The following is a 13,733-nucleotide window of genomic DNA, read 5'->3' on the forward strand; positions in this document are numbered from 1 at the left end:
AAAATTCTGTTCTTCCTTGGTGGCATGAAACTGTCCTAAATTGCAATCAGTGACAGTTACAAACCGTCGTGAATTATAGTTAGAATTACTTTTTTAATTTTGTAGATTACAAGTAACGACAGTTACAAACCGTCGTGTATTTCAGTTTGAATTCTTTTCCCAATCCTGTTTGCGGCGGTTTCAAATTGTCGTTATTTATATTACATTTAATTTTAAAATAAATTATGGGGGTCTGTAACCCCCGCTAAATAAAATAATTTTAAAAAAAAACTAACCAATGATTAAATATTAACTAGTACATTCAAAAATATATTGAAAAATACAAATCAAACGTAATGTAACATGTAAACAACACAAGGAGATGACGCATCTAGTTATCTTGCATCTGGTGGCAACATCATGTGTTGTAAGCATAGCAGCATAAGGAGATGACTTATCTCTGTCAGCTTAACCTTTCATTCCACCTGAAAATCAAATTTCAAAAACAATAAATAAACCAAAACCTTTAAAGAGTGTCTATGTAGATTCAGTCAGAAAACCAATTAGTAAGCGTATGATTAGCTATAAATACAGCCCACGTTATGAATCAATAGTTTAAAGAAGAGTTGGATATCTTGAATGTCACTACTTAAACTAGATTGAAGTTTCTTTTTGAGATTTTCTTAAATTTTTGGCACTATGTCTCTTTCCAAGCTATCATGTATTTTGTTTATGTGTAGCCATCATGGATTGGTAATACATGATAACAGTTTTGTTTATTGATCAAAGTTTTTTGTGTTAACAATATAACTCTAGTTTGAAACTTGTGCTTTAGGTATGTGATGAGATTAAAGTAAATAAAAGTGATGTTACATACACTAGCAGCAATGAAATTAACACTCAGATGAAGCAAAATCAGAGTCTTTTAGAAAAATTAAACCTGATGAAATACCTTGTATGCCTTCTAACATTGATCTTGATGAGCAGAGCCACACTGAATCCAGAACTACGAGCATCTTGGCACGCGGTTCTTCAACTCTGTCCACAAACTCTTCAAGTCGGTTTCTTTCTCAGTTTCATTCAGGAAATATAAGCTTTAGACTTAGCATAACCACCAACTTAGGGTCATCTCGATCTTGTCATGATTCTTCGCCGAGTGTTCCTATATTTAACAAATAAAATGAGCTTGATCTCCATAATAGAAATGAAACTCAACAACGGGTATTTTGTAAACTATGCATACCAAAATGAGGATGATGAAATTTCTTACCGTATTGACGTCAACTTGTTTGAAAATATCACATATTGCATTGCGTAACTGATCATCACTCGGGTTTGACGTCTCTTTGTTTTTTCCCTTTCTTTTAGTAACCTTCTCTGCTTGTTAAATACAAAAAGATTCATTTTAAAGATGTTAAGTGTAACGCCCATGAGAATTACATGGACACAATAATGTATCACAAGCAAGCACATGCCCACAATCAACCATTAACTAATGCGATAAAACGTAATATGCTAAATAGCATCCAAATTGCCAAATTGTTTTAAGACTAAGCCATAAATTAATATTGTACTGATGAACCAAACATTAATAAAACAATAACCATCAATTTGCATAAAAACAAATTTATACTCAAGTATATAGCCAACAAAATTAAACTAAACACATAACAGAAAAAATTTAATAGCAATAATATTTATTAGGACTAATTCAAAGCTTCATGACAATGTACATTATATAATATATTAATTTCATTTACTCTTTGATATCTCACACTTTATCCTACTGCATGTACTCATGCTCTACAACATAAATAAGTCACCTGGAATTACATTCACAATGCACTCTTATGTCACCAGGAAGTAATAGCAGTAATAGGCAGCCTTATATCTATCAGATACAGTCGTATTATCCAACCACCATATAGTAATAAATTATATGAGTAATCAAAATTTTGATGGAAGACAGAGACTAACAAATATATTATGTATGAAGCTCATATTGAGATGAATAAGTAGCAGGTTAGTTTAAGAATAATATCCCTTAATTGTACACACTCCGTTACTCATTACATAGTAGCACTGGCAATTCCATTATTTTACTTTAAACCAAAATCTTAAATTTTAGATTTTCAATTAATGATAATTCCTTTAAGTGCTTTCCTTAATGATAATTCCTATGAATACTCTCCCAAAAGACACCGGAAAAAGATGAACAGACAGTTGATGATGGAGATTGAACAAGCAGAAATATTTTTGTTCTGTGAAAGGTTTGCGAGTGGAGTATGTGAGAGTTTAAAAGGTGAAGATTGAGTCAAAAGTGGAGGAATTACTTCTACTTTTTACTTTTACTACTATTGTTTTTATTATTTTTATAATATATATGAAATTACATTTCAAATTTCAGCAATTAAAAACACTAAATCTCACCTTAGTAGAGCATCTTGACGTTGATGTTCAAGATCTCGATGAACCTTTCTTACATTGATCTTATTACATCGAAATGACTAATTACTAGGTGAGTTTTGATTCTACAATGTGTTTTGTGACTGACGTTCTGCACAACATTCATTGTAAATTTATGGTTTGGAATGTGTACAGCTTCACGATCCTCACTGCTACTGTTGTCACTCTAAGTCTCACATTCCGACTAGTCATAACATCCATCAATTATACATCTGCCACAATATTTTGACAGTAACATAAAAATTACAATAAAACAACATGATGAAACAAACAACAGAGAAGAAATAAGTTAGTCCATGGACATGAATTCTCACCAGATTTTGAAATAGATGGAATCAGAATCAATCTGCACTTTGTCAAGTTAGTCCATCAAAATCTACTATTAAAGTATTTGAAAAGTTTCAGAACAGGAACCTACTCGCGGAGGCTCTGATCTTGAGATACCTGACATCATTGTAAACCAACATACATAAACAAACAAATGGAAGGCATTGTAAATCAAAGTAAAGAAACAAGTGACAATATGACATTAGAGGTTTCATTAACCTTTACCAAATCATTGTAAAAAGCCATATATGAACTATCAACTTAAAAATAGGACTTCATATTCTTACATTCTGCAAATCGAAATTCTCTTCTTCAATGAAACCTTCTTACTCTTACACTTTACAAGAACCAAACCAAAGGATAGACACATATCTTCTTAGACTAGCTTTGAGTTCATCGAAAGTTATTACACCACTTCTATTAGCATCCATAATCTGGAAAATTTCTCTGAAGCCAAAAAATTTCTCCTGAAATAGACATAAGAAGTATGAGTAGTTTGGAAATAGAAACAAAACCTAAATCCCAAAATCAAAACAAACATAATCAAAAAATGATTTCGTGGGCATTAAACTGAATAAACCCTAAATCCCCAAATCGAAATAAACATCATCAAAGAAATACAAAACATAAAAATGCGAGTAAAACATACCTTTGTTGAGTTTCTTTTAAATGAGGTGTGCGAGAAAAATGATTATGCGATTATGAGATTTGATAGAATAAGAACGTTTTGCAATTTTTGGAAAATGGAATACGGTTTCAGTTTCGATGAAAAAATGACAAGGGCTTACGATTCTGAAAGAAAATGAAAATAGGTAGAAATTAGAAATCATAGCCGCGTGGATTGAAAAATTGGTAAAGGAACACGGCGATTGGAGGAGAACAGTCGACAAATTTAAGCGCGGTCAGTTCTTGCAGCCGTTGTAGGATATGAAACTAATTTGTAACTTTCACCAAAAAGGGATTCTATGTATTTTGGTTTCACTTAACCAAAAAAGGGGCGTCGGTTTCCTTTAACTATCGCGATATAATTCTATTATTAAATTAAATAAACTTTATTAATTAAATAAATTTTATCATAATAAATTTTATCATAATAAATTGTATACTATTTTAATCATAATATATATATTTTTAGGGAAAAGCTAACATGTGCCCCAAGGGCACAAGTTAATTAGATATTTATAGAAATATTTTTTTTGGAACGCGTGCATTCAATGTATCGAAACTTTAAATAGGACTTTATTGCATTTAATTACATTTAACTTTTTCTAATTATAGTATTCTTAACATGTGCCTTTAGGGCACATGTTAGCATGACCCATGTTTTTATTAATAAAAAATATAAAAAACACAAAAAGCGAATTGACGACGGGTGAAATCACTGTCGCAAACCTTTTATCCGCGTGTGAAAGGTATAGGGTGGCGACGCTATATTCACTGTCATGAAGTTACATAATTTTTAAGTAAGTGGGTGCGACGGTTGGTTCACCGTCGTAGAATATAATTTTGGGCAGTTTTTAAACTGTCGTGAACTCATTTTTAGGGAGGTAGTGGTATAACTGTCGTTATATTTAATAAATTTTTAAAAATATAAGGACGGTAAGTGTATACCGTCGTAACATGCGTCTCTATATTAGAGTTACGACAGTTATCAAGTAACTGTCGCAATTTTTGTGTCGTAAAACTCTAATTTTCTTGTAGTGTTTGCATCTTATGTGAACAATGTTTGCTTGTTTATTTTTAATCTTATGTTTAGATATTCCTTTCTGCTACTTTGTGTTTATTTGTAAGGATAAGACATCGAGCTTATGCTCATATTTGATGTTTTTATTTATGTTATTCTCCCTTTCTTCAATTTCCTCTCTTCTATCCTTTCATGTGATTGATAGTTAGAGATTATGAATGCCTATTTCAGATGTTATGATCATAGATAAATGAATATTGTATTCTGTCTCACGCGTTTCTTGGTTCCTTTTTGATGTTGTCAAAGGGGGGGAAGGTATTTGAAAACTGACCATTTCAGGGGTGCACCAAGACAGAGGGAGGAAAACTCTCCATGTGTATATTCTTCTTTGAATTAATGATGTAAGAGTTGTCTTGTATCTTTGATTGACTCATAAGGACAAGTTGACAAGTTTTTCAATCATCAAAAAGGGGGAGTATTTGAAGGCAGCAATGAGTTTTAACGATGACAAAACTTGCTACTCAATATTGGTGAACCCACAAGTCAACATGCTAATAAATGAAACAAGAAGAAATATCAAGAAATGACAATTTTAGAAATAATTCAGGAATAGGTTGACTCATGCAACCTGTAGGTCGACGCATGTCAATTTGGGTGTGCCTATGGTAGCTATAGGTCGACCCTCAGGTCGACTCATTTGATGATTCTTCATAAAACAACATGCGTCGACGCATGGCCTCTTTCAGGTCGGCACGTGACAAATTTGATGCAGCCTCGGAACACCACAGGTCGATCTTGAGGTCGACACACAAACATCTTCAGGTCGACACCCACTTGTTGTAGGTTGACGCACCAGTTCTTTTTCTTCAATTATTCTGCGCCCAGTTCTTTTTTTGATTTATTTTAAAATTTGTTAAGTATTTTAAAGCTTAACCTTTTTAACTTATTAGGTATTTTAAAGCCTAATTCCTTTTTAAAATTGCTAAGTATTTTAAAGCTTAACCTTTTAAACTTATTACGTATTTTAAAGCCTAATTCCATTTTTAAACTTGTTAAGTATTTTAAAGCTTAACCCTTTAAAAACTTGTGAGTATTTTAAAGCTCACACCCAAAAAGATTTTGGCCACTTTGGCCCGCTTTTATTTTCCTTTTAAGAGGAACTACAGAAGCTCTGAATTCCCTATTGCACCTAAGGGGTATGTAGGCCTAAGATGTGATATCTTATCGAGCTCACTTTCAAAAACTTCTCTTCCCATCCCCACCCTTTATTTCAAACAAGTTTATCACATAGCATTTTCAAAAAAGGTATGTACAAACAAAAGACAATAACATAAAAACAAAGAGGTTCCACTAGAGTACCATGGATATAAGGGGTGCTTAAAACCTTCCCCTTGTATAACAAACCCTTCGTAGCCAGAACTCTGATAAGTTTATTAGTTTTGATTATAAAAACTTTTGTGGGTTTTATTCGCTCTTTCACCCATTCCTTATTGGAAACAATAAAGCGCGGTGGCGACTCTGTTTAAAATGAGCTAAGTCTTTCCATGACTCTAGTCTCACCAATTTCACCGCTACAGAAAAGTGGCGACTCTGTTGGAGATGTTGATCAAAATATTGGTACATCTATGGACGGGTTGATCCAATCTTTGTTTTTGTTATTATCTTTTGTTATAATCTTTGTTTTATACTTAACCTTTTATTTATGTCTTTTATTTTTCTATGTGTATATTTGTTATTTTATTGGGTTGTATTGGGAAAGGGAGTCATGCCCCTTGTGGTGAGACAAATCCTACCCCGGATTTAGAGTGTACACTTATTATAGGAGACTGTTATAGTCATTTTGATCTGGAGGGAGTAGTCCCAAAGAAGTCAATTTGAGATCCATCGCTCAGTGGAGGCCTCTTTGGAAGTAACTTTGCTGACCATGTAGTTGGGAATACATCGTTGCATTCAACTAGGTTGTAGAAGCTAGGGACCTAGAAACCCTTAACCAATCTTTGCCATTAAGATGTAGTATAGAAACTATGTCTGATTCATTTTCAAAATAGTTGTTAAACGAGGCTACTCTCATATGAGGTTCTCTTGGATTTTTTTCAAATGAGTATGTTGATACAGAGTTTATAATCTCCAAGTTCGGCTGCTTGAGTCTGGGAAACAATAGAACCTTGATCTACAGGTACAAAATAACCATAGTACACACCTTTGGGATGGGTATAACTTTGGCTCCATGCTCGTGACTTTGAACCCTCAAGCCCATGTTTTTGCTATGTTTGCATTCATTCATCCATGCATATAAAAACATAATATCTTTCAAGAAATTAAAAGAAACCTTTTGTTCTGTAAACATTATAGGAGTGGAACTTGAAAGAAGAAAAACCAAGAGGTACATTTTCAAGAGTCCAAAATAGAATAGTTAGGAAAGTCTGGATCTTCAATTGGTAAATCCTGAGAGTTTCTATGACAAAGTATGGAATGTTGTCATCTCTCCTTAGAACAAAGATGATGTGGATGATTCACATTGAGATTCCTTGGGATTACTTTTGAGATTTCCTAGCTTTCTTTGTTATTTCTATCTTGTAATCCTTGAAAGTGTTGATACCTTAAGGTGACCTTTGTCCCTTTGTATGCTATCAAAAGAAAATGGTACTTCGATGATCCTCGATGACCCTTATATGTACCGAGGATGCCTTGTCACTTTATTATTAATGAAATGAAATTTCTTTTCCAAGTTACTATATAGTGTTTACATTTACAAAACTCTTAAATAAATCCTTGAAAGATATTGTGATATATTTTGAAAATACAAAAAGAGTCTTTTGCATTGCATGCATCATTCACACGCACATCTGAGTCAGAGTCTTATTCATTCCTCTCCCTCCTCAGAAAGTCAAGCTGACGCACCGGTATAATACTCGCGCAAATTGTCAAAGAATGGAATACGGTATGGTTGATGATCAAGAGTGGCAAGAAGAAGTTGTTGTCTTACGCTCCGGTATTGAAAGATTAACTTCTATGGTTCAATACTTGGTGGCTACTCAGAATCAGCCATCAACCCAATCTCAGACTACTGTGATCTTCGAGATAGAGACTGCTCAGATTCCTACAATTCCTGTGACAAATCCTACGACCACTAGACCATATGGGATAGAGATGGATTTCCAAATGGCTGGACAACAGATTCTTGTTCCACATACAACAATTCCCCAGGCTATCATGACCACTGCTCCTACTGCAATGAATGTTATCCCTGTCCAAAATGAACAGATTTTCCATGGTGCTCCTTCTGAAGGTTTGGGAAGATTGGAAGAATTTGAAGACCAATTTCTAGAAATGAAAAAAAAAAGATCAAGTCCCTTAGAGGAAAAGATCTATTTGGAAAAGAAGTAAATGATTTATGATTGGTTCCAAATGTCAGAGTCCCTGCCAAGTTCAGACTCCCAGAATTTGAGAAATACAAAGGGAATTCATGTCCTCACAGTCATCTGATCATGTATGTAACGAAGATGTCTATGCACACGGAAGATCAACGCTTCTTAATTCACTACTTTCAAGATAGCTTATCTAGAGCTGCTTTAAAATGGTACATGGGTTTGGATAGTACTCATACCCGTACTTTCCATGACCTAGGAGAGGTTTTCATCAGACAGTACAAATACAACATTGATATGGCACCGGAAAGAGATCAACTCCGTGATATGTCCCAAAAAGAAAACGAATCCTTCAAAGAGTACGCGCAAAGATGGCGTGAACTAGCTGCTCAAATCATTCCTCCTATGGAAGAAAATTAAATGATCAAAGTGTTCCTTAAGATACTAAGCACATTTTACTATGAGAAGATGGTAGCAAGCGCTCACAATGACATTACTGAGATGGTAAACATGGGGATGCGACTTGAAGAAGGTATCCGAGAAGGCCGCCTAGTCAAAGAAGTCAGTTCATCACTATCTAGTGGTGGCATCAAAAGATTTGGCAGTACCTTTGCCAAGAAGAAAGAAGAAACCGTTAGTGCCATTTCAAGAGGAAGAAAAAGACGGTATCAACCACAACAGATTGCTGTTGTAACTCCGGTTGTTAGCCAAGCTCGTGCTCAGAATGTGCAGAAGCCTCAGCCTCAACAGCATCGACAACGGGCTCCTCAACAAAATCATCAAAGGAAATATCCACCTTTTCATCCTATTCCGATGACTTATATGGAATTACTTCCTTTGCTACTTCATAAGAATCTAGTTCAACTAAGGGATCCTCCTCCTCCTCCTGCTAATCCACCATTTTGATACAAGGCAGATGCTCGCTGTGCTTTTTACAAGAATGCTCCTGGTCATTCTGTGGAAAATTGATACCCTTTCATGAGTGAAGTATAGAAACTGGTCTAAAGTAATATGCTCACCTTCAAGGATGTCAATCCTAATGTTCAAGTTAATCCACTACCCAACCATGAGACTGTCAATGCAATCTAGACTCAAGCCGGTTATTAATACCTACATGATGTTTGTGAATCAGCTCAATCCTTTTTAAATAAGCACGCTGTCATGTGTGAACTTGATTACTTTCCTCCGCATAACTATAATGCTTGTCCAATATGTTCCAACACAATTCGTGGATGTACTCTAGTGGTTGAAGACCTTCAGAAACTGCTAGACCGAGGAATTATTAGCATATCAAGAAAGAAAAGGGAAGAAGAAATCCACTCCGTCAACATGGTATATGGCTGTCCTATCCAATATCAAGTCTATGACGTACACCTGTTGAGATGTGACATAGTACAAATGCACTCCACCTTATGGGTAATGGGAGGATTAACTCGACACAATTATGGCTCTTGCCGAATCTGCTGCAGATAGAATAAATGTCAACATGATTGGGGAATGTTCCACAGTGGAGTATGTGCCCGATGTTCGCAATATGCATGGATCCTTACGAATGATACACGAAGTATGGGTCCAAAACAGATTGATTGACTTTATCCATGATAGATGTCTCGCTTGTGAAGGAACCACACGAGGTTGTGCTAATTTGAAAGAAGACATTTTGACTCTGATGGGTTTAGGTTTGCTAGACAAAGAAATCAAAGGAAGAAAAGAAATAACTGCATTGAGGAAGAAATGACCTATGAGCCATTTGACAGTATGATGTGAAAATTTCCTCAAAGGATTCCGAAGCACAACTGTGACCTATACATATCAGCAAAGTATGAAGACAACATTTTGACAGATGTACTAGTAGACGTTGGTTCATCTCTGAACATTATGTCGTGGAGAACCTTGGAAAGTTTATCCTATCAAGGGGCACCTTTTAGGCCAAATGGGGTTAGCATACTAACTTTTGAAGGGTTCTCACGCACCGTGATTGGATATCCGCATCAACCCTCATGATTTTGATATCATCTTTCAAGTGATGGAGATTTATCCCTCTTACAACTATTTGTTGGGAAAACCCTGGATCCACAATGCTAAAATTATCCCTTTCACTTTTCACCAGATGTTAAAATACCCTCTGAAGGACAAATTAATAACTACTTATGGAGAGCGGGCCATGTTTGTTTGTCAACTATCCTCTGTTCCTAACATTGAAGAAATTACGGCTCAGTTCCAAGCTTTAGGAGTTGTTAATCCTGAATACGGAAAGAAAGTTGGTGCATCTATTTCATCCTGGAAAGATGCCCAACAAGTGGTTGCCCAAGGATCTTATGAAGGTTGGGGGAAAGTTATTGAACTTCCCACCAACAAGAACAAAAGTGGTCTAGGATTCATATCCTAGAAATCAAAAGGAAAAGAACCTGAGTATGGAAGCTGTGGTGTCGTTTTTTTTACCTCCCCGTTTCACTTGGGAGGACGGCACGCTAAACCCTTCACGCGAAATTTGGAAGGAGAATGCGCCCGTGGTGGGATGAATTTTATTTCAGTTCTTCCTACGATATCACACGAACTTTCTTATTTGTCCTACGAGTAGGAAAGGGAAAAAAAGATCTCAACTAAACCCTAGGAGTTTGCTAAGTGTGGGGATTTCACCTAGACTAGAAATTCTAGAGTCCGGGAGGTCGGTTATACATAGGGAAGTGTTTAAACACCCTACATATCTGTAGTACTCTACAGGAACCTTCTCTGTGTCATTGTGATTGTGTTTGCTGCTAATGATTGGGAAAGTTTCTCCTTTGTATTAGGAGAGAGAATTGAATTGATTTGAAAAGACAGACAGCTAGACAGACTGACTATTTTTGGTATTTTATTAGCTCGCTGAGGTTCCTGGTGAACCTCATGCCTACATATCCCTAGTGGAAGTCAGAGCTTAATGTAGTTCGGGGAACTAACTAGGGAAATTAATGTTTTTTGGTGCCTTGCTTGAAGCTCAAGGTTGAAGCTTGGAATTAAATCTCTGTTTACAGTAAAGAGACATGAAATCATCTCTACAAAGAGGTATTTGTACTATTCTACCACAAACATTTTGAAAGAGTGACAGAATAACTGGATTCATTTCATTCAAGAGGGGGACCTTACTTGTGTGTGCAAGTATGCCAGTCAGATGCCTCTTAAATGAAAGAAAGATGCTCGTCCAAATTAGGGAAAGTGTACAAGTCTGGGGATGTGCCAGAGCATGTCTTTCAGAATCCTAAATGGGAGACTTTGATTGAAATTGAAATTGAAATGTTTGTTTGTTTGAATGTGGTAGAGTAGTAAAAATATCTCTCTATAGAGATAAGCTATGTCTATCTATTGTATAAAAGATTTGACTTTAGCTGGCTTGTATGAGGCCCAAGCTTGAGGCTTTTTGATTGATTAATTAATTATTATTGACTCTGGGAGATGACTCCATTGAGGATTAATTACAGGGTATTTTAGTGTTCTGTACAAAGCCCAGAATTGAGGCTGACTCTACTTAGGGAGACTCTATTTATGTGCCTTGTACAAAGCCCAAGGTTGTGGCTGATTGTTGAGGATAATTGAATGAATGACTCTATTTTATGTGCCTTGTACAAAGCCCAAGGTTGTGGCTGACTCTAGCTAGGGAAAACATTATTTTCTGCCTTGTACAAAGCCCAAGGTTGTGGCTGACTCTTAAATAAACTGAGTATGGATGACTATATGGGGAAAAGATCCTAGGTGTTAGGAATCTTTGACACATGAAAATATGGTTTATCTGCCTTGTACAAAGCCCAAGGTTGTGGCTACTGAGTGATGAAGAACTCACTGGGGAGACTCTATTATCTGCCTTGTACAATGCCCAAGGTTGAGGCTGACTCTTGACAGGGGAGTTTTATTGTTTGGGTGCCTTGTATGAAGCCCAAGGTTGAGGCTAACTATTTTTGTTGGTTTTGACTCTACTGAGGAGGTTTTATTTATTAAAAGACTGTTTTTCTTTGGAAGCTAACCCTTTCCAGGGATTTTGACTCAGCTGGTGAATTTGTCTGTTAAAAGACTGACTTTATCATGTTTTTTTTTTGAGGCTAACCCTTTCCAGGGGTTTTGACTCTTTTTGGGGAAATTATCTCCTAAGAGAAATGAATCTTTATTTTTTTTGACATTTTATAATTGACTTTGGAGGCTAACCCTTTCCAGGGATTTTATTGAAATGAAAGAATGTATGGAAGCTAACCCTTTCCAGGGATTTTATGATTGAAATGGAGGAATGTGTGGAAGCTAACCCTTTCCAGGGATTTATTGAAATGGAGGTTGATTTTAATTGACTTTGGAGGCTAACCCTTTCCAGGGGTTTTAATTAAAATGAAGGAATGTGTGGAAGCTAACCCTTTCCAGGGATTTTATTGAAATGATTGGCAGAAAGATTATCTAATGGAGACTTCTTGTTTAAAGCCCAAGATGAAGGCTGACACATGCTGAGGATGATCAAACATGGATCCTAGACTCTGCTAAGGAAGATTGATGAAGATAAGGGTGACAGAGACTGTCCATGTCTCTCATTCCAAAAGGTGTACTCAATGCAAAATTGAGACAAACTTAGCTTGTTTAAAGTCTGGTTTAAATTGGAAGAAACTCACCAGGGTAGGCTAAAAGGTGACTAAAGACCTGTTCCTATGTTTATAAGAAACCTGATGGGTCCTTGTATACAAGCTCAAGAGGAAGCTGGAAATGCTTTTAAGAAGCCTGTGGGTCCTTGTACAAAGCCCAAGAGGAGGCTAATCGAGGGTCCTTGTTATAGCACAAGAGAAAGCTATGTAGTTTTGAACTTATTTTGGCTCTAAGCAAATGGGTAAGAGGTTTCACCGGGAATAATTCCTCTTTGGGTGGATGTGTCCTATTATTTGGATTCTAAGGTTTTTGCCAAGATGTTTCACCGGGAATAATTCATCTTGGGGGTTTGAACTACAGATCTCTAATTAGGAAAGAGCCTTCACCGGGAAGACATTCTCAATCCTAGGCCATATTCCTATAATATATATAGTTTAACTGTCCTAAGGTTTATACTCAAACGTAGTTCTAAACTAATATATATGCACAGTTTATATTTGACAGTAATTTAAATAAAGACTGTAAATTGAAAGCTTGTAAAGCCTAACCTGGATGGAGTGGAGGCCATTGAAGAAGTATGTACAGAGCCTCAACAGTATTTTTGTTGTTTTGTTGATAATAGTTGAATATTTATGATAAACAGTTAATGGTTTTTGAAGACAGAAGAAGTGAAGATGGACAAAGGTCACATAGGTATCTGAAGAGTTTCACCGGGAATAATGCCCTTCAAATACCAGAAGAATGTTTTGAAAACAGAAAGAAGATTTTGAAAATACAGTTTTGAAAACAAGCTAAGAAGAGAAGGTTTTTGGGACTTACACTCTATTAGAGGCCCAGTACTTTACAGTACTGGTGTAAAAGCAATTTGAAAAAAAAATGATTTGGAATGATGCAAGGTTTTGTTGTTTGAAAACTCTAATCATCCGTTTAATCAGAGATTGAAAACAGTTTTGAATATTGACAAAAGTCAACTTAATTAAGGCAAAGATGAAATCTATACCCAATTAAGACCTAAATAATTAGGGTTTTATCATAAAATTATTCACAAAGTAATTAGGTTAAAACAAAATGAATATATATATATTTTAAAGTATTTAAGAAAACATTTAAAACATACTATTTTAAACCTAATTAAAATACATGAAATAAATAATATTTTTATGATTTTTTTGATTATTCACAAAGTAGGTATATTAAATAGCAAGTGTGTGAAAAATGAAGTGAAAATGATTTAATTTGATAAGTTTATTAATTGTGTGAAGTTTGTATAAAAAAAGAATGAAAATGGATGCTAAAAAATTGGTTTGGCCCTA

General features: G+C 35.4%; 1 long non-coding RNA gene across 1 annotated transcript; it reads right to left on the bottom strand.

Moving 5' to 3' along the window:
- Positions 1–935: 935 nt before the first annotated feature.
- Positions 936–2,894, bottom strand: LOC131611590 (uncharacterized). Its single transcript, XR_009287034.1, has 4 exons — positions 2,760–2,894; positions 2,410–2,657; positions 1,250–1,356; positions 936–1,141 (listed from the first exon to the last, which is right to left on the bottom strand). It is a non-coding gene; the product is annotated as an uncharacterized LOC131611590 (long non-coding RNA).
- Between the last annotated feature and the right edge of the window lie 10,839 nt (positions 2,895–13,733).

This window comes from Vicia villosa, linkage group LG6 (assembly GCF_029867415.1).
Source record: "Vicia villosa cultivar HV-30 ecotype Madison, WI linkage group LG6, Vvil1.0, whole genome shotgun sequence".
Lineage (NCBI taxonomy): Eukaryota > Viridiplantae > Streptophyta > Magnoliopsida > Fabales > Fabaceae > Vicia > Vicia villosa.